The sequence below is a fragment of the Syngnathus scovelli genome, chromosome 7, assembly GCF_024217435.2.
Source record: "Syngnathus scovelli strain Florida chromosome 7, RoL_Ssco_1.2, whole genome shotgun sequence".
In the NCBI taxonomy this organism is placed as follows: domain Eukaryota; kingdom Metazoa; phylum Chordata; class Actinopteri; order Syngnathiformes; family Syngnathidae; genus Syngnathus; species Syngnathus scovelli.
Genome location: NC_090853.1, coordinates 9,804,984 through 9,824,171, shown reverse-complemented (window position 1 = coordinate 9,824,171; position 19,188 = coordinate 9,804,984). Strand labels below are relative to the sequence as shown.

General features: G+C 41.3%; 1 protein-coding gene and 1 long non-coding RNA gene across 2 annotated transcripts in view; one reads left to right on the top strand and one right to left on the bottom strand.

The window, feature by feature from the left end:
* Positions 1 to 19,188, bottom strand: part of clmpb (CXADR like membrane protein b) — a 63,893-nt gene that overhangs the window by 35,160 nt on the left and 9,545 nt on the right. The window lies entirely within an intron of this gene.
* Positions 5,956 to 7,160, top strand: LOC125972637 (uncharacterized). Its single transcript, XR_007482870.2, has 2 exons — positions 5,956 to 6,021; positions 6,263 to 7,160. It is a non-coding gene; the product is annotated as an uncharacterized lncRNA (long non-coding RNA).

Here is a 19,188-nt window from a genome sequence, read left to right as displayed (position 1 = left end):
CTTGGATAGGGCTGTACTTTTGTCAGCTGGCTGTGAAATCTACACTGGAAAATGCACAATATGCTGAAGTCTTGTAACAGACAGTGTATAAGCATCCCTTTGGCTCAGGCCAATAGTCAAGTTTCCAAACCTCTAGTGCAAAATTCACAATCATTCTGAGAAAACTGCAGCTCCGCTGTCAGAAAGAGCCAAACGGGAATGAGTTGCTCAAATGGAGTGGATTAAAAAAAAAAAAACAAAAAAAAAAAAAAAGAAAGAAAGAAACCTTATACAAGGTTTCCACTTTCAGGAAATGAAACGGGTTGCTTTTGTAAACAGACCTCTGAGTCTCAGAGGAAACATTCAAGTCTTTCCACTCTAGACACACGCGGACAAAATGCAGTAGAGTTTTTCTATCAAATGAACACACGCGCACGCACGCACACACGCACGCACGCAGACACACGCACACACACACACACACACACACGCACACACACACACACACACGCACGCACGCACACACACACACACGCACACACGCGCACACACACACACACACACACACACACACACACACACACACACACACACACACACACACACACACACACACACACACACACCGAGACACACGACCTTCCCCCTGTCATCCTGGTTGAACTTTGGTGTTTATGACCAACAGTGACATTCCTCACTTGGGCTGTCTGAGCTTTGTTTGGATTAGCTGAGTGGGAGCAGAACCCTCATTCGGTCCCGTTGGCCATCGCGCACCACACGTCCACGGCTTGCACACACACATAAATACAAATCCCCAAACCTCATGGGCCTGCCACAGTGCACAGAGGTAAGTACATTTCCTAAGAAGTCCATGTATATACACACACACCGGCGCTCACACTCAAATAGGCTAGTCATGTGGCCTTATACAGGCATGGTAGCGACCCATTTTGCCTTTCATGGGAGCTGACTCTGTGACATCCACTCCTCAGGCTTTGTGTTCTCTGCAGGTCTGCTAGCTCTCAGTTGGGGGGTGATAAAAAGATTGAGGAGGGTGACTGAATAAAGGAGGAAGAATGGGATCAGGAATCTGATGTGATGAAAGCAACGAAGAAGCAAAGGGGATGCTCACTCTGTTTAGGTTGCGGCCGTCTGGCACACAGCTCTTCTCGCAAACGTCTTCAGCTGGGAAACTCAAGCTGAATGACGACAGCCGAATGAATGTTGAGCAATAGACACCTCGGCTTCTGAAAGCTTAACTTGATGCACAACTAAATCCTGCCTCCGTCTTCATAAACACGCTGTCATCCTTGCACAAACAGCACATTTGACTCTACGTAAAACGGGTTGCTCTGCACGTAAGCGGTCACAGTGTAATGCAAGATAATAGAACAAAAAAAGATTTACACAGACATCTGTCATGAAGCAGCAATTAGTCTTGACACTTGCAGCTCCAAAATGAAACAGTAAAAGAAACATAGGAGCCCATCAACAACTTGTTAAAACCATTTAGCCTGTTTAAAAATGCCAATAACGACGAAAGTAATGGAGGTTATTGACGACGGTTACAAAGAATGCCAGTGCAAGATCATTCAAAATAATTTAAAAGCTGGTAAAATCTGCCAATCTGTTCATGGACTGTTCTCAATAGTTTAAAACGTTGATCCACTGGGAAGAAGGGTCACGTGGTTTGTTGTAATGCATTTTAGTTCTTAGGAATATTATGTTCTTCATTGCTTGCAAAATGGCCAACTAATTATGACCTGAGTAGGACGTAAACGTTAACATGGAAACAAATGTACATTCAAAGAAAACTCTCTTCATAAAAAGTGTGAAGACAAACAACAGACACTTTCGCGACACTAAACATATCAATTTTACTTAGCTCTCAATAAATCATGATTTGCCGCAAAACTAAAAAGTGTTAAATGGAAATTACAAAAGCATGGAAAAGATAATCATTATTAAACAAGGTTGCGCTACTGTGAATTAATGTGAAATATTAGTTACTATTGAGCTGCAAATTCATTATGATTATTAAATGAAAACACTTGAATGCAAATCATGTCAACGCATAGCAAGGGTGTTAATAGGACGGATAGGAGTATACCAAAAAGTCATCTTTTAAGATGAGCATTTATTTTATCTGTGCATACTGACTATGTCAGACTTTGGCCATGTTGAGTTTTTTTTTTTTTATTGTAAAAAAACAACAACAACCACATCTTTTCTACGCCTGAGTGCTAAATTTCCATCTGAACCAATCACAGATTTCTAATTCGAACTGTGTGACTTTAGAGGACAATTTTTTTGGAAACGTTTTAAAGAAAAAGTTTTAGGATGGCATATCCCTTTTTTTGCAGCACCAACAGGAAATTCTGGTTGAATGAACAGTAAGATGCAAGTTCTCCCGCATGACTCAAGGGAGTCATATCCGCCTCATAACAAATGAATGAGAGTGACTCAGGCTGGAGTACATAAGCACAACACGGCAGGGACGTGTAACGCCGGAGCGAGGGGCATTTATGGAGGTTGGAGAAATTCACAGTCTTTAATATTGATTCTAAGTTTAAGCACTACAACGGGTGTGTAAAGTATTGCTCACAGAACGGGGGTTAAGGGGAAAAGTACAGTGGGTGCTGACCACAGTGTTACATATGTATGATGCATAACAGTCAGCCAAGTGGGTGTGAGATGACGTCCCAATTGAGTCACCGGGCAGGGTAGAGCTGCTTTGACTGCTGTGGTGGAGCAAAAGTGTTGTCCAGCTCAAACAGCTGCCAATATTTGCAGCTGCCAATATTTGCTGTCAAGAGCCGAAATAATAACAGTGACTGGAATACATATCAAGGTTATAACTTGGGGCTGCGGCACATGCATTCTAAAGTGCAACCATCGTTGTACTGCGGGCCGTTTGAAAGTGTACCAGCATTATACTTCATGCTGAGCCCTTTGCCGGCCGGCCAAGCCCTCCAGGAAAATAATGCATGTTCCCATCAGTAATGCTACACTGCAGTGCTCTGGACCCACCCCACCCCCGTCCCCACCCCACCGCTTCAATGTGCCCAAGACCCAATCCATCATTCCAGACTATGTTGGCCTAAAGGCATTGCCTGAGAGCTCTCTCAACCCCTCCTCTCTTCTGCTCCCAAATGTAATGAGTGGGAGATACAAAAAGAGGAGAAGTCAAATAGGGTGCCAAGCAGAGGAGGAGGTGAGTCATGGACGCAACCACAAGGTGATGGACGGTGAAGGAGACAGGAGGGTGTGGTGCAATGAGGTGACGGGAGGCCACTGCTGCTCAGCTCTATGCTGCCATGACAAACTATTTTTACTTTTTCAGTTTGGTTTTCAATTTAAATGCACTGTATGACCATTTTCCCTCTACATAAATGTGTGCAACAAGAGTCTGTGCTACTCCCACAAACTGCACAAGTATTGTTTTCATCAAAGTAGAAGGGTTATGTAAAATCGATCCAATTTCTGTAAAGTTTTAGAAGGGGTGTGTTTTTTCATATCTTTGCTTGAATAATCCTTTGGTGTACACAGATGTAAGTCAGGAAACGGAATCTAGAGAGTTGTTACAGCCAGCAAGACACAATTAGTCACATTGATCATATTCTGTAATCAAACATTTAGCGACTTTTTTTCTTTTGGCTGACATTTTGAGTCCAGATGGACCCAATCCCTTGCACCTCCAGATTGAACCTCTTTTTTCGACTTTTTATTTGTCTTTCCTGTAACTCCTCCTATACTGCCTCTCCTCCCTCATTAGTACATCCGCCTCCCTCAGTTATCAAGTCTCAGTTTTTTTGTCTATCCCCTGACAGTCACTACAGGACTCCTAAGAGAGGCCAGATGAGACCCACATAGTAACCATGACCTTTGTTTCACAGAGGGGCCACTATCAGTGACAAGCAATCAGCCGCATTGCCGACACACACCCACATACACACACAAATGTAGGACTAAGACATAAACACAATGTTGTCTCACACACCACACATGCATTTTGGAACATCGTGGCGTATGTCAGCAGCCTTCAACCAGCTATTGCCCAAGGTTAAAGGTGATGCATTCAGTGGAGAAGAAATGACAGCCATCTTGGCCTCCACCTTGCTTTCTGCCCCGTTTGATCGCATGGCCTTTTACACAGATGAAGGGGAGGGGCTTCCAAGGCCAGAAGCCCACTGTAGCCAGAGTCCTTGAGACGGATACACACATAACGCACTCGTAGGCCATGCAATAAATAATGCCCATCAACCTGTGCTTTAATCAGCCTCAGGGTTGCAAGGCCGCACCTCGTGCTGGTAACAGGCCATCCGTCATTGATGTTGTGGGTGCTGTCGAACTTGACTACAGAGACCCAGAAGGTCAGTGATTAGACCCTCTGGTTGACCCCTCAAGGCATGGCAAGTTCGCAAAATGCCACAGCATAAACCCTGGGCATGAAATAAACAGCAGCCGAGAGGAGTAACAACCTTGGGAGTGGACATATTTGCAAGATGAATGTAGGCAGTGGACACTCTCAATCTATCCTCAGCAGATCAATTGCTGGAAGTCAAACTACTACCTCTTACCTGTCTACCTGCAATTTAGTTGAATCGGTACAATAAGATGGATGGCACAATAAGGCTACACGGCAAGCTCTGCGAAGATTTGAAAGGAGGCTGCAGACAAGATGGTGATCATTAATTGTCATGATTGGCTTTCCTGCTTAGAACAAGACTGCGTGACTTGTTTGGTTTGGCAAAATTACATCCGGCTTTTGTGGTGAGACCATTTTAGGAAGTAAAGCTGCTTTTATGCAGGGAAAGGATGGAAAATAGGAGGAGATAAATGGCAAGTGTGGTTAAAGTAAAATGGAAACAGATGTATTGGGTTTTTGGGTAGTGGGACTGAGATTAAGATTACACACGTGTTTAGTGTGCCAAAGAGAGATGGGCCTTGGCTGTGCCAAGCAGTTTCCCATCTTGGAGCACGCTGCAAGGGCCAGACATGCCATATTCATCGCATGTCCCCAAACATCTGGCACCCAAATGCATCGCAACTCATCAGCATCTGAGAAACCCGATTCCTCCGGCCCATTGCCTCTCTCCTGTCTAGTTGAGACCAGCCTAATTCTCAGTAGCAGCACATTCATTGGACAATTCTAATTATTTTAGGACAACTTTCATCTTGAACTTGAACATGCAGAGCTGAACCCAGATCCCCAATGCACAATTTAATGAGTTAAATACAAAGAGAAATAACATATAAGAATGAAAAGCTCTGTCATGTGGTATCAGCAGACCTTTCAAGACATAAAACCCTCAGTGAGCATTACTGTGATACTCATTTTTGACACTTACCCTCAAAGGAGCAGTTTCGACAAGGGGTGATAAAAGAATATTTTGTGAAGAGAAGAACGTCAGAAATAAAGTGGACGTCTGTTGGTGCACTCAAATTCTATAAAATGACAGCTTACCATACGTACTGTTACTTTTTATGCGGAATTAGGTTAGTCTGAATGTGTTTTTATCAACATTTATAACGTTTTCATTAACAGTGGTACCTTATGTTTTTACATTTTGTCAAAGCGCATTTCCGAGGTGGGTAAAACTTGAGCAAACAGACAGCAAAATAAAACAATCAACGAAGAGTGAACATGACGTTGAAAATTCTGCAAAATAAAAAAAATACAAACAAGAACACTTTATACACAATTATCGCCAAAAATGACAAACGAAGTGGATGTTGAGCTCTCACAAAAGCACCTCTCGTGGAGCAAAAAACAAAGCTGTATGTGAGACCACCCCATGACGTCATGTGGCTGTTTTACCCCCATGCCACCCTGGCTGGCAAAGTAAAAAAGGAAGGCGATCGAGTTATTGCTGACCGCCATTTCTCAGGTTCTCCAATCCTCTGATCTCTGCCTGGCCTCTCAATAAATAACAGAACACGCCTTGATGTTTACAGACTCTTTGTCTCCTTCCTCACAGAGAGGCAAGGATATGGACCAGCACAGAGAAGCTGTAAGGTTCCTCTTCGATGGCGCTCTCGGTGAGTCAAAAACACGCACAACAGAAATAATCTTATCATCAGTCAAGTCTGATCCAGAGGCTGACCTGCCATTGCCAATCTGCATTCCTGGTTATTTTTCCGAGACATGCAAACGATGCGATAGATGGTGGTAACTGGGCTGCTATTATCTTGTGCTAATAAACGACACGGGTGCTGACACAATTATTTAGCTATTTATAAAAGACTTGTGATGTCTAATGAGCCCTTCTTTGCACGCCAGCCCCACTCTGACCTGTCTATGACCAGCCTGACCGTGTGAGGATGCCAGGCTCAATCTGAGAGTAATGGTGGTGGTGGTGTGGGGGGGTCTCTCTTGTTCCAATGGATCATCGCGCTCCAGCTCCCTGGATGAGGCGAGAAATAATTTGTAGGGACAGGCAGAGTCTCAAAGAAGACAATGATTCAACTGGATGGCCAGCGTCCCAAACAGATGAAATTTAACTCGTTGGGAAACATCACGACTCTTCTAAAGAGATGAAAACTCGCAAGAAATCATCTCACGGGCCCAATTCATTAGCTAATTGCATTGCTGAAAATTCAACACACAGTCACCTCTGTCTTAACTACCTGTGATCATTTGTAGCCAGCAGGATCCAAAGACGCATAGACTGTTGAAGACAGAGCAAAAGAGGTCGGGCAACTGTTAAACACGCTAATTAACATAAACTCTAATAGGCCAGAAGGATGTGCGGGTAGATGGGGATTAACACTTTAAACCATTAAAGCCCTCTGTCATTAGTGCTCACTGCTTCGCGCTCTACCGTGCTGGGGATTATGCTCCTTTGGGCTAAAGCTAAGTATAGTAGAGTGATGGATGGATGGATCGACAACGAGAACAATGTATCATCATCACAGTCATCTACAATCCACATAAAAGCAATAAGTGTGCTGACGCTAAGCATGAGCTGCTTTTGCCTCCAGCAAGGTCAAAATGCAAGAACTATTTTTGTTTTGATTGGATATTTGTTTAATTGGATTACTCAGATTACAACAGATTTACATTAAACCTAATGGCATAGAATGTAAAAAGGTGTCAGTCACTGTAAAAGATACTAAGTCCCTGTTTGTCAGTTAGTGCAATCATCTCCCTAAAACAAATAAATGCCTCCCTCAAATAATTGAAAGATGTAGTTGTTTTCACATACAAACATCAAACAATTAATAAACCCACTTGACCAGTCTTGTTAATTTTCTACTAACCAACAGTGGCACTAAATATATGTAAGCAATCTGTCAAATTCACTCAGTTGAGTCGCAATAAAACATGAAACACTCCCCTGCCACTGAATCAAATGGTATGGCCCCATCATTTTATGTCATATTTAATAAACCAGGAAGTGCATGATAATATATGGACAAAAACAAGCACGAATTGATCCTTTATTTTCTTATTTTTACATTTGTGAACCTTGGTAAAGGTCTGACAAAAAATAGTTAAAGTCCCTTTTTTTGTGGCAGAATATCCATGGGTTGCTTAACAGTAATAAAATAGCGAAAATCCAGACATGGGACCCTTCAGTTGATCTCAAGTTCCGACAGTTAGCCCTCTTACACAGTCACCGGTGATGAAATAGTTATATTGGTACAATTCCTATTCCCATTTGGGGTATGTATTTCATCCTCAGGTCTGAATAAACTTAAGCCAATGTTTGAGGAGTTTATTGAAGACTGCTGCAAATTCAAGGAATACCAAAACAATATGGGTAGGCTGCAGCAATAAATGGAAAGAAACATACTTCAAAATTTAATCGAGCATGGCCACAAACATAAACTTGATTGGAATTCAGTTTAAAAAAAAAAAAGTCGTCAGCATTTTCTAACAGAAAACAACCAGAATCATTATTGTTGGTAAATTGTGAAAAAAGTCATACCCTTAAATAAAGTGCAACTGTACAGTATCATAATAGAGTTTGTGTTTTAATAAATGTGAAAACATTAGTGTTTGTCATGGAGAGATCTCTCTTGGGTTCACAGCAAGCGTAAAAAACACACACACATGCACGGACGCATGCACGCGTAGTTGTTCAATTCTACTTCACCTCCCATGATAATTCTAAGCCTCGCTTAATATAATTGAGGCTCTTCAGGTGTTTAAATTGTGCAGTATGCTCATTTAGTGTGACTCACTGGGATATTACAAATTACCCTTAAACAGTCACATGTCTGCTAAGGTTTCCTTCTTCCAATATGCTGTCAATTTGAGTGTTTTTTTTTTTTTAACTTGATCCTGTTGTCATTCTCTGCCACTATTCTGATGTTTATTTGGACAAATCTGCATTAAAGGATACACACAAGGCCAAAATAAAGTTGCTCACTTGACTCACACATGACCGAGCCGCCCTCCAAGTATATATTCTATATGGCTTGTAACATTTGGCTAAAATGCTACTCAAAAAATCAAATTCTCCCTTTTCATGAATAACTACAAAAAAAAAAAAACAATGTCGGGAAAGGTCAAATTGATCTCAGCAAAAATATAGTAGTCTGTCTGTCCATTAAGAAAGACACATTGTGTAACTCTGGGTCACCAACCTTTTTGAAACCGAGACATCTTTCTTGGAAAACGATTAATGTAAAGGCCTACCAGTTTGACACACTTCTGAAATTTGCTGAAATTCTCTCAGTCATATATTATCATTATTGCTCTTTGTAATTCCCAGCATTATTTTCATTTCTTTTATTGATTTTTCACATTATTTAGAAAATTAATAAATATTAATAATGTGAATGATTTACTTTCTACAAATCTCTGCCAGTGTTTAGATATTCAAATATAACTTATACAATCATGCAAAAAAATTCATAATGTCCAATCACCGGTATTTGGTCCTGAAGGGCACCACATTGGTGATGTCTGGTGTAACCTGTTTTGTATTTGTATAAAAGCTCTGTCCATGCTTGCGGCGGTCGTAAATAACTTATCCCCTCGAAGGAAGGGACGAGCTAATGAAGTCAACTGTAAGCCACTGCACTGCGTAACTCACTGAAGCTGGCTTGCACAGGACTGCTGCTCACCATGGTGCTCTGCGCTTCGCTTTGGCTTATACCGCAGCAGCGTGGACCTGTTCATGAATCTGTCAGATCATGCTGCTTTTAACTTTGTGTGCTCGCCTCTGCCTCACGCTCACCCTCTACGCAGGACAGCTTGCCAATGCAGTCATTAGAGGACTGTTGATAGGACTTGGAGGTAAAATGCAATGGACATTAAGCAGACTGATAATAGGAGCCTCGGCAGTGTAAGGTCCCGCCTTCTCAACGCACGCCACACTATCATTTTGATGTCTTTGTGCCATAACATTGTTCCCTAGTTTGGAAAGTGAGGTAAATCGGATTCAGAAAACAAGTGGATTAACTTAATCACCCCTCGGCTTTGACAATGACCTTCGCTTCAGAGGCATAATAAGGATTAGTTAGAAGTGCAAGGACATATGCCACGCAGAAGAAAGATTAGAGTTCTCCCGTGACAGCGTGATTAAAATGTGCTATCCACCCTTTCTTTATGGTGAGGGCGACGTGATAAAAGGGAAGAGATGCATCATAATCGCAAACTGCTGTGATCTCCAAATAGGAGACAATGCAATACTGTCAACAGTGTCTTCTCTGATAAGAAATCGACTGTTCGAGTACAGAAATTTAGCCAGACAAACCATAATAGCATCACAGAAAGACAAAAGGGAGGAAGTTACATTAGCGCTATTGATTCCAGGCTTTCTGATGTACCTCCCTTTTTGTCATTACCGGAAGCAAATGGCATAATATTTCGTATAGACCATGCTACTTTATTGATCAGGTAAACAGGAAGGCAGTTATTCTTGTGATGGTATGAAAGACAATACTAGCAAGCCACTGCACAGTGCATGGCTCAATAGGGCATTACCATGGACAAGGTTAGATAAATTGATCAGTCTGACTTCTGGGAAAGGTGAGGTCAGGTAGAAATACAAAGTTGCAGCAGGCGAATAGAGCAAATAGGATTTCCAGTGGATAAGAAAAGATGGCAATTGATCACCAATGACTGGGAAGGCTGATCAGTCAGTCCTACATTTGACTAGGAAGCATACCGTCAGAGAATGTTAAGAAAACGATATGCCAGGAATATAGTGGGCTCTCCATCACTGCTGAGATCAGGATTCATGCCATCTACTGAAGGAAAATGTCGCTTCTTTGCTTATGTATCAGTGGCTTGAGCCCGGAAGGGGCGCAGACCGAAGTAAGGTGCAGATAGCGAATGCTGTAATCTCTAAAATGCACACATTGCTTTGCATATTCCACGGCTTGTCTGTTCCAGATTTTCTCTCTTCTTTACGCTTCTTTTTCTAGTATTTTTGTCTCGCTGCCTCTCTCTGTCCTTACCCCTGGAGACTGAATTGTCACTTTCAGGGGAATGACTTTAAAATATAGTGACTACAATTACGTAACGGAAATGGTTACTTGAGGAACGTCTGCATCTGTTTATGTAATTATCGGCTCCAACAGTCTGTGCCAATGTGCTACGTATCTTTAAGTGTGAATTTTAGGCCCTTTGCTTTGGACACAAAGAGAATTGCACTCCACTGTCTCCAGTTGATGCTGCGTCTCTTCGTGTTGCCTGGATTCAAATGTGTATCCTGACTGCGGCAAATACTGTAGCCAAATTCTGAGGAATAAATAGAGGAAACTCTAACCTTGTTCTTCTCGAATTTCACTGTTTGATTGTCTTGTTTTTGATGTTTCCTCCAAATTCCCCTGCTACTACTTTGAAATGTAAAACCAAATGCACCAAACGAGGCGAGTCGAACCAGTGGGCTACTGTCTTAGGACACGTCTCTTTATCAACTAGAATTTGTATTAATCCTACTCTAACATTCGATGAGCTAATAAAAAGTGACTTGCATTGAATTTAAGTTTCCCACTCTGATTTATGTAAACTGGGGATGTTGAGCGGAAGCTGTTTTAGCTGCAAAGTGAACATTTCTTTTCATTTTCAGTTCTCACAGAGTTGATATAATGAGCAGGTGCCAGAGTTTGTGATTATATATTGCAAAGAACAACTACCGTATTTTCCACACTATAAGGCGCACTGGATTATAAAACGCACCTTCAGTGAATGGCCCATATTAAAACTTTGTCCATATATAAGATATATACATTTGGCCTGCGGGCCGGACTTTGGACACGCCTGCTGTAGTGGCTCAATATTGGTCCATATATAAGACGCACCTGATTATAAGGCGCACTGTCGGCTTTTGAGAAAATTTGAGGTTTTTAGGTGCGTCTTATAGTGCGGAAAATACAGTACTGAATATATATAATATATAGTATATGTCCATTGACGCATCTAATTGTACCTCAAATGCTGCCTCTCAAACTCAAAATGAGGGAGAAAGTTGGGCTGCCATTTGCAACAGCAGCACAAACATTTGCAATTTTCTTACTGTCTACTGCACTTCCTCCTCTCATCCATTTTCATTGCTCCCCGAATGACTAAATGTTTCTTACTCCGCATTTCCGCTTGGCACCTTTCACTTCTGGCTGGATGCTATCCTGTACAGCCATATCTGTAGTGTGTTGAAAACCAGGCTCACACACACACCCACACAAACGCGCACACACGTCACACACACTTGCCTCATTGACCGGACCCACAGCCGCATTAAGGGCTCACCAGCAATGGGTTAACTTTCTTGAGAGACTAATGTATACAGACTGATTGGACCACGGCTGCACAATGCTGACTCGCCCTGTAGCTTACCAGCAAGATAAGGATACAAAATTGGCAGCCACAAGGGGGTTGCTGGAGAAGGAGAAAAGGTTAGAGAAGGTTATAAAAGGTAAAAGCCTACCTGAAGCAACGTCACTAAATGATTGTGAACAAAACAAGGACCCTAAAATAGAGCGCTGAATGTGATTTGTAATCAGTCCCCATGGAGGTGGCATGTAAAGATGATGATGTGGATTGTTACAGGAGACGGAAGGCAGCGAGTGACGTGCAGCAGACAAGCTTGTGAGTGCGGATACACATTTTCTGTCCAGAATGAGCCCAATGTCACCATGACAGAACTGTTCTGGTGATGCTATGGGACATTGGGAAGAATGATGGATGAGTCGCCAAACAGCTTCTGCTGCCTCATCATTGTACACACACAAGTGCACACACGCACACACACACACACACACACACACACACACACATGCACACGTGTGAGCAGCTGTTAATAGTAAAACATAAAAACACAGTTGACATGAAAAACATTAGCGATCAATGTGCCCTTCAGTTCTTAAATGTGGTATATAAAGTGAACAATGGTAGCAGTAAAATGTATAATAAAAAAATATATATATCAACCTTATTTTTGATGACAAGATGGAGGTTTGAACAGTGAATGTTTGTTGTACAATTGAGTGCTTTCAAAGTCACATAATAACAAAGTCTGAACAGTTAATATAGGCACCATATTTTCCGCACGATAAGGCGCACCGGATTATAAGGCGCACCTTCAATGAATGGCCCATTTTAAAACTTTGTCCATATATAAGATAAATACATTTGGCCCGCGGGCCGGACTTTGGACACGCCTGCTGTAGTGGCTCAATATTGGTCCATATATAAGGTGCACCTGATTATAAGGCGCACTGTCGGCTTTTGAGAAAATTGGAGGTTTTTAGGTGCGCCTTATAGGGCGAAAAATACGGTACTGAAAAAATCTGTGACCCACTGTACACATAAAAATATTTACATAATAACAGGGCCTGTTCTTCACTGTCCTCACATTAGTGTTCACATGGGGCCATACGGGGATCAACCAACGTAGGTATGCTCACACATGCTCTTCGTGATTTATTGGTGTCCACGTGTTATAATTAATCACTAGCATAAGCACTCCAGATGCAGATATTTGCATTTTTATTTTTTTTTTCCTACGGACTCAAAGAACACGCAGTCCTGGCTTCATTACGACTGTAGCCCAAGCTAATGCCACCAGATCAATGACAGAACCGCTCTCTCCTCTTATTTTTGTGACCCAAAAAGCATGAGAGTGCTTTCATGCAAAGCAGCCTGCAGCGGTTATTCCTTCCATGACAGAGGAGCAGACTCTGGAAAAAAAATAGCCCCTCAGGTCATCATACTCTGGTAACGTGCTGTCCATCGACAACTTTTCCCACCAACCAACATGCCATTGATCATGACAACAGTCGAGAGCATTAGCGGGATTACAGACAATTACATGAACAGCGGATGACACGCAAAAGCAAAACGTAACCAGCAATTATTGTAGAATATTTAATTTCCACACTTCAGAGAAGAAACGTGGCTCATTTTAATTTTAATCAGTGCACCTTCAGTGAGCTGACTGCCACATTGGCAAAACAATGTAATAAGTTAAACGGAATCTCTTAAGCATCTAGGATCTAATTTCAACATATTTACAGTAACTGTAAAAGATTACAGATGTCCTCTTTTTGGCTGGAATCAGATTACCGTAATTCCATTACAATTCCATTACAACAAACCAAATACTGTTCCTCGGGGCCTGCTGAGCACACCAAAAAGTTCACTTTTGACTTTCCTCATGCAGATACAGGCCTACGTGGGCAGTGAAGGAGATATACGGCCAGTCTCTGGTGAGCAAAGCACGTTTAGCTGAGTGGCCATCCATCATGACCCTGAGGCAGAGAGCTACAGTATACACGCCCTACTCGCTCAGACCTCTCATCCCATCAGAGGGCGAGGGGATCGGGAAGGTGGAGGACAGTCAGGGGAAGGGCAAATTCCCTCGGGATAAGGGGGAGGGTGTCATGTAAAGCCGATTGTCAGAGGGGGAAATGTCTGACCAGTGAGATGGATGAACTCTGCTTTTGCACTTGTAGTTGTTTTTCCTGCAGCACAATACACAGCTCCACATTGCTATGATTACTTGTAGTCAAGCCAAGACCATGAGTCACAATATTAGGATGAACGACCATGCAGGTGGGTCCTCTGAAACATCATTCATACCTCTATTACCTCTCAACAACATGTCCCCAAACAACATCTCGATATAGTGTATAGAACAAATGAAGCAAGTGGGATGATTTGAGAGTCAGTCTTCCAAACCCAACTCGTGTAACTCGCCTTTCTGAGCTTTCTTTGTACATTAGTATCAGAAAAGGGCCTCGCTAAAATCTAATTGTATAAATGGTAAGATGAACTACACCCAAACCCTCATTGACTGACTTATTGGTAAAGGTGCAAATGACAAAAAAGGTCAAAAGGACTTTTTATGACAGCAATACAAATATCACTTTAGTAAAACAGTGTCCATGGTTATCTATCATTAAAATTAGAGTAAAGGTCAACAACACATGAAGACAAAGGTTAGTCTTGTCATCAGAACATGGTATGGACTATAAAGTATGACCGCAACAAAATGAGCATCTGCTGTTGCACACACTAGAGTGACCTTCAAATTTGAACGGCTTTAAGATTGTGAAATGTGTAATTTGTCCAAAATATTCAAGAAAGGATACCTGAAATGTGGATGAAAATGTGACGTTAGACGTTACCAAATTTCATGAGACTTCAACATTTGTCATTAGCCACAACATTGACTGAAAGAATTTAAGAATGAACCTGTTTTGTTTGTTATCTGACTTTGAAATCAAACCTTATGCGACATAAGAAAGCATTTTGCATGTCTCTGTCCAGGCTGTTCTGCATAATTCTGAAGTCAACCATTTTTAAAAAATAAAAAAAATATATAAATGTACTATGAAAAATTAAATGCATTGGTTTGTTTTTGACATTAGTGGCCCTCTTACCACCAGCACGCTGGATGTATTCGGCCCCCGACAACAGACGCTTGCCATCTGCCCCACTGGCACGGCTTCTTTGCGGTTAAGGCAGAGTAGGCTCTGTTTCTCCAAATTGACCATGTGGTATCTGTCTAGGCCGCTTGCCGGGATTTTCCTTCCCAACCTCTGCATGATCATCCCCACAGTTATAGTGCCTCATCAAAGAGAGTCCCCTTTTTGTAATTTTTTGGACATCTGATTATTATTGTACCGTGGTTGCTTTATGTTTAAATTTGACAATGAATATTACTTATTATTGTTTGAATATGTCATTTTTTTTCAATTCTAGGTGAGAAAATCTAGACGTGCTTGACCACAGAGTTTGCGTTATACATAAAAGTAAACATAAAATATTCTACTGAGGGACAAATTCTAGATGGTAGCTTTACACGCAAGTTTTTTACAGAAAAAAAAATAAAACATGTACAGCGACATGTCACGTCTCGGTCATTTCAGCCACTCTCGGGCAAACCGGCTCAATTGCCAGCACAGCTCTTTTTGCTATATGTGCACTTTTTCTGGCGTCCTTGCCACTGTGCATCTTTTGTGTCCTGTAATTGAACACCGTCAGCTCTGTCATTCTGCCTCTTCAGAAACATCCACACAAAGAGCAAACGTAATCCCCTCGTATTGATCTGGTCTTGTGGTAACCGGCAAAGTTGAATATTTTAAACTGGGCCGTGGAAAAACATACACAAAAGTAATGAAACAGGTATACAGTGTGATGTCATTAATTGTGACAGCAACATACTATAGCTCAAGTTTCAGTTGTTGGGCATTGATTTCGGGGAAAATCTGTCCAGACATCTCCTCTTTCCGGTCCAGTTCACCTTTCCTCAGCTAATGAGTGGTCCCCCTTCATTGCCTGTCGAGTAAGACGTTCTTTTTCATGCTGCGTGTCAGGAAACACTGCTGATACATTACCAGGGAGGAGAGATGAAAGTGGGTGGATGTGAAGGGGAGAAAAGTATGATGACTAAGCCTGAGCTTTAAGAAAGACAACGATGTCCCCTGATCCCTTCTGAGCAGCCATAAGCCTTCCGTTATCGCTCGTTAGAATTGTGCATGCCTTAAACACATTACTGCACGCCTTAATGCTACCCTCTTTTGTACACCGTGGTGGCTGCTTATTGGCTGAAAATGAAATGACATATTGATGTCATTTTATTGTTGGACTTTTTGCAGTCAATCTGCTCAATCCCTGTTGATATATGAGAATGACAGAAACAGAGATGATCACTGAGAAAATATCCTAAAAAAAATGTTTTCCCACTTGTATGACAAGGATCACATCACTCTCAAGCTGCAGCGTACGCCGCCTTGATGGCTGGCCTTCAGCAGCTCTACATCCTCTCAGTCTGTCAACCAGCAAAAGCTCTTTTAGCACCATGAATAACTTATAACACAAAATAAACACTGTAAATACCCAGGTCACCGGAACACATGGCCCAAAAAAATGAAAGTGGCTCAATCCTGGAAATGTAACCAAGTACTGTATGTAGTTATTTCCAATTTGTAGCTTTGAGCTTACAGTACTAAATGGGTAATGTAATTCCGATAGCACTTGCTTGACTTCCAAGTAATGCATACATAATGCAAGTGTACACAACTGCACAAAGTAAACACGAGCGTTCATGTTTTGAGCACAATCCATAACGTAATTTGGCGTTCTAAACATTTCCAATTATGCTGTGGAGAAGCCTGTTCAGTTCATCCATCCATTTTCTACACAGCTCATTCGGTTCAGGGTTGGGGGAGGTGGAATTTCTCAGGTGACTTTGGGTGAAAGACATTCTACACCCTGATTTAGCCAGCAGTCAATCAAAGGGCATGTGGAGACAGACAAACATTCACACTTGGATTCCCTGTCGGATGTACCACTACACCATGAGTGAGTCAGGAGACTCTAGATTTGAAGAAAAACAGCTCAACCTCGGAAGTTGAATGTGCCTTGGCACTTCAAATAAAACCCTTTATTTGTGCATCAGCTTAATCATGGAATTTATCAATTGGATTTCTATTATTTCCAATCAATCATGAAGCTCAATACGGTAAATGCTCACAAATTGTCCAGTCCTGCTGGTAGTGACCGAGTACACAGAGTTTTCAAATGCTACCTGTGATCGCCGGCTGTCAAGGGTTGTTCTGACTTGGGAGGAGCACAGCCATTGGGCCACCATAACAGTAAAAAGCAGCAGGGAGGTCTTGTTCTGTATTCTGAGTGCAGCATGGTTAAGACGCTTGCTGTTTGCTGAGACAGCAGATGACTTGCCTTACTCTTTCAGCCATTCACTGAACCAAAACAGGATAGACTTAATTGCCTCATTAGCAAAAGGGGCCAGCGAGGAGTCGGCATCTTCCACACAGTTCAATGTCAAACGTGCAACTGAGAGTTGAGGTCAAAAGCGAAACCGGCATGTGGAAAATTTGTGTTTTATGAGGGGTAACCGTATTTTGCATATCTTTCATTAGGTTTAATCTCAGAATGTAACACACCATACTTTTGCTATGATGATACTTCCTCAAATGGTCTATTTTTAAGCTTGAATCTATCTAGAAAGCAGTGTCATCATGCCAACAAATTATTTTAAGAGCTTGATTGTGCAGACTGCTACAGTATTTCCTCCTACACTGCGCTTTTGGGATGTGGAGAATAAATCAAGCCAAACAGTAACACTCTGGATTCCCCTCTTAAAAAAGGAAATAAGAAATAAAAAATGATGTCCATGGCATCTTTTGTTTAAACATTTTTGAGAGAGACATAAAAAAGAGAGTCCAGCATTACACTTCCTTTCAGTGACTGTCAAAATACTCATATGACTGCTCAAATGTAAAAGGTCAAACTGTGACTGGAATGTTGTACGTAGTCCTGAGCTCTTGCCAATCTGATGCAACGGCTGTTAAATATGACAAGTTCCATAATTGGCAGGCTGCCAGAATAAGGGAAAGGGCCAAAATCACACTCATTTGACTTTCACTAAAAATATTTGTGTGAAAGTCCTCTAAGCAAAGAGAGTTTGATTAAAAATCAGATTAAACAAGAACATTTTTACATTTAATGGCTATACACAGATGCTTACCTCATACTTGAGAAAATGAGACGTCTCTCTGTAAAAAGGGTCATATAAGATATGTAACATCCCTAGTGACTATACTTAAACACTGTAGACGATACAGTCATCACTGTGAGTCTACATTTATAAAATGCACAGCTCCACATCTGCACGGGCAGTATAGTGTTAAGACTCCATTTCATCAACCAGTCATGTCTAACGAGTTGGAAAATCCAAAGGTGTTTACACCATCTGTGCTCAAGCGCTTTGCTGGAAAGAGGGAGGAAAAAAGATAAAGTGTTTGACCAGACTCTGACTTTCCAAATAAATTACTTTTATCTCCTACACAAATACACTCCTCATTCTTGACCCCTTGACTGACAGAGGAGCACTGAACTCCTCACTATGTAACACTGGGGGGAGTACCACAATCATTTGCCATTACATACTTAATAATTGAGTCTTGTAATTAATCAATGACAGCCAGTTAACAAGGTTTATACTGTGGTATGAAAGGCCAAATTGCTGGCATTGTGGTTAGATAATTAAACCATCCATCCATCAAATACCGTGGCCTGCCTTACACTGCAAGAGAGTGAGATTGGACTACTTCACAGTTTGCTGATATCAAATGCATGAGGTGTGTTTTTGATGACTTTTTCAAATCAATGATTAATAAAAATTCAAATAGCAGTGCCAGTGTGGGAGAACTGGACTGGAGAATAATCTAGTGTACATTAAGCCACTTTGGGAAATAATATAGCCATGAAATGTATTTTTTATTTGACAAAGAATGGTCAGGATAAAACATATTTAGGAATACATATTAACAGATTGTTTTAGTGTGTGGTGAACATAAGTTTTAATAACATATCATGAGATTGTCTTGGTTGGTCCATAGCTATTAAGAGCCAGTAAAGTAGCAGACATCAAGTTAATCAAATTATATCATAGTGTGTAATGTTGGAATTATTTTGGAGTTGTTTCTTGAGATTTGGTTCATTTGAGGGATCAACTTCTGTTGTGGTCATTTTTAGGGAATAATTTTTAAAAAAAAAAGAGTCGACCATTGTCAAACTCTTGATGTCATCAACAATTAATTATCTGTAAGGGTAAAGTCATGGGTATGTTGATAGGAGAATCTCTTAAGTCTTTCCATAACTTCAAAATGCAAGCACAATTATGAATTGAACAATACAGATTTATTGCACAAAACCACTGTACTGAAATTGTTATAAAACAGAAACTGCTTTTCTTCCAAGGAAAGGTTTTCAGACAGAAA